Raw genomic sequence first — 3,451 nt, 5'->3', positions numbered from 1 at the left:
TTTTATTATTCGAAAATAATTATAAAAAAAAAAAATTGTTTTAAAAAAAATATGAATAAGTTTACAAAGAAAATTTATTTATATGTGTATAAAACATTTTTTTAAATAATTTTTTTTTGTTTAACTTAATAAATTTTATGTTGTAAAAATATTTAGAAATAAATTTATATAAAAAACTAAATTTAAAAATAAACATAAAAATATAATGATAATAATATTAATTTATAAATGATAATAATAAAATTTAAAATAAATATATATTAAATAAAGATTAAAGAAAAAAAAAGATAAAAAATATAGTTTTAAAAGTAAAAACTTATAAAATATAATAATAAATATATATGTAAAAATATATAAATATAAAATAATATATAAATAAATAAAAAATATATAATATATATATTTATATTTATATATATTTATATATATAATATAATATATTTTTTTTTTATATATATATACTTAAATATAATTTTTGTATAATAACATATGTATAATTTATTTTATATATTACTAATTAATATATATTTTTTTAATAAATTTTTTAAAAATTATTAATATATATATAAATAAAATATAAAATATAAAAAATATTTATAATTAGATATTTTAATAAAATACATATTATTAATATGTTTACTTTTTATACTTTTTATATTATTTTTTATAATTTATATATTTTTTTTTTCTAGTTTTTTATTAAATATATTTTTACAAAAAATTTATTATTTAATTATTATTATTATATTAAATTATATTTATTTATTTTATTATATAATTTTTTACAATGAATATATTAATTATTAATATTAAAATATATATTAACTAATTAATTAATAATTATATATATATATATCATATTGTTTATTTTTATTTTTTATAAAATTTATTTTGCATCAACTTTTTTATTTTATTTTTATAATAGTAAAATGTATACAAAATTATTAAAGATAATAAAATTTTAATTTTTTTTTATATATTTATTTATATATAATATAAATAAAATAATTTATAAATATTTTTTTTTATTAAATTTATCAATTTCCATAATATATATTAAATTTTTTATATCTTTTCTTGTATTATTTTTTATTATAAATTTTTATTTATTTAATTAATTTTATAAATGTTTTTTTTATTATTATCAATAATTAATTTTTTATTTTATTTACATTAAATAAAAATTATAATATATTTTATCTAAAATAAATTTTATTCTTTTTACTGGATTAAATTTATTATTTTTAATTATTTTTTTATTAAAATAATCTTTTAAATTTTTAATATACACTACAAAAAAAAAAAAAATTGATAATGTATATAATTTCATTAAAAATTCTTTTTTTTATATTAATTATCATATTACATTAAACCTAAACATAATGTCCGCAGTAATACTGCGCCTTATGTTCTTCTTCATTGTCAACCTGTTTATAATGTGAAGAAAATTTATCTTTGACAGATTTAGGTTATTGTGAATCTAAAATATGCAAAATAAATTAATATTATACAAAATAGAAAACATGTTAAAAAACCTGTCAATAAGGTGAAATCGCAAATTATTTTTTTTAATACTGCGAATAAAAATAATAATGTGACACAAGTTTCAAAACAGGCCAAATTACTTTTAAATTAGAGACGTCAGAAAGAATTATTCCTGATTTATAAAGGTTTTATTACATTCATGCGGGTCTTATTTAAATAGACGTGCGAGATTTGGAGACTTTTGAATTATTATCGACTATTTAAGTTCGAATGAGTACAATTACATCTGTTTAATATTTATAGAAGAGTGGTATTTTATTACTTTCAAATTTAAATGGGGAAATCGAGATTTGGTATATCCCGGAAAGTAAGTTAATTGGCAATATGAAGCTCGGAAATAAAGAAAACACCACTATATTTTATTTAGAGTAAAAAAACACACTTTTTTACACTGATTTTTTCGGTTATATAAACGTCATAGAGAACTTCCTTTCTTAAAAAATCCTTTTTTTTTTTCAAAACACATACACTGAGCCAAAAAAGCTTAGTTTTAAAGTCGAAAACAACATAATTAGATATTCTTACAATTTAAAAAAAAACTCAATTATATTATCTGGCGATAGACTAGAATTAATAGAGATTTCATTCACTGATTACTCAGTTTTATTTTAAAATAGTCTATAATAAGACCAGTAGGCTAATGGAGCATAAACACAAAGACCAATAACGGGTGAAGGAATAGTTATTTTTGCGGCTATAATAGGCAGTAATTTCCGATTATATGTAAGCAAGACTTAAAAAATGAGTTCTAGTTTAAATTTAGGTACTATTATTTAAGCCATGAGTGTTATAAATGAAAATATTATGATTAGAGTGGGCAATGTATTGAAATTTTTTCAAATTGATTTCGAATCGGTTACTTTGTTGGAAGTTTATGCTTTTTAGACTACTTTATTAAATTGGTTTATTTTTAATAATAATAATGGAATTTTGTTATATTTTTCAAGTGCTAGTAGTCTTTTTGCACAAGTCTATGAAATAGATTAGTAGAAATTATTTACTTCGGAAATGTTTAAGCTTAAATATACAATTGATACAAGCAGTTTTACGATTTTTAATACTGGTTTGTAATATGATTGGTAGAGGGATATACTTATTTGTAAATAATAGAATAAGTAACTAGGGTTTTAAGTCGTGGATGTGAAAAGTAATAGAATATTGTTCATTTTTAAAAGACTTTAGTAAGTTTATACACCTAAAATTACAACTTTTAGTGTTCAAAGGAGTTGGGAATTGAAATCTATTTATTTTGTAATGGTTAAATAGCAGCTTTATTTGTTAAATGAGGTAAAAGGGTTTACTGTTCAAGAAGTTTCGGCTGATTTAGGGACTGCTGCAGTTGATTATACACAAATTGTACTTAGTTTGGTACAGACTTAGTCTTTTTGGGTGACTGCGAATGCTATTGAGAACTTCAGTGTATTAAATAAGAAAGATTTAAGCATTTTTTCTTAAGTAAAAACCACAGGGATATTATTTAAAATGTGGAAGAATTTATTAACATTCAATAAATAATAATCTAATTATTGGTTTTTGCGCAAATTTCTGTAAATTTAGTTGATTTAAATAACAATAATAATATATTGAGGAAATATACACATATAGTAACTGAATTCGTCTTTAATTTATAAAATAGTTTTATAGTCTGTGATATTTTATGTACTTCTTATTCTAAAGAAAATAATGATTTAGTATTATTTAAGACTTTTAAGCCCGTTTCTTCCGTATTTACTGTTTTTCCAAAGGCTTATAGTACTTTAGTTATTTAATTTATTTAAAATAGATTTAGTATTATATAGGGGAACTAGATTAGCTATTTAGATGATAAACTAAATATAGTTTTCTAATAAAATCTAGTAAATTAAGCAGGGACTGTTTTCAGAATCGCGGCTATTGATGAAAATAC

The 3,451-nt window shown here is 18.1% G+C and overlaps 8 annotated features.

The window, feature by feature from the left end:
* Window positions 1-204: 204 nt before the first annotated feature.
* Window positions 205-264: a microsatellite.
* Window positions 265-308: 44 nt separating this feature from the next.
* Window positions 309-417: a microsatellite.
* Window positions 318-402: a microsatellite.
* Window positions 321-393: a microsatellite.
* Window positions 324-441: a microsatellite.
* Window positions 442-640: 199 nt separating this feature from the next.
* Window positions 641-687: a microsatellite.
* Window positions 650-701: a microsatellite.
* A 19-nt stretch (window positions 702-720) lies between these two features.
* Window positions 721-776: a microsatellite.
* Between the last annotated feature and the right edge of the window lie 2,675 nt (window positions 777-3,451).

Source organism: Ichthyophthirius multifiliis (assembly GCF_000220395.1).
Source record: "Ichthyophthirius multifiliis unplaced genomic scaffold scaff_1120509251395, whole genome shotgun sequence".
NCBI lineage: Eukaryota > Ciliophora > Oligohymenophorea > Hymenostomatida > Ichthyophthirius > Ichthyophthirius multifiliis.
Note: the sequence above shows the minus strand (reverse complement) of the source record. Positions and strands in the feature narration are given on the sequence as shown.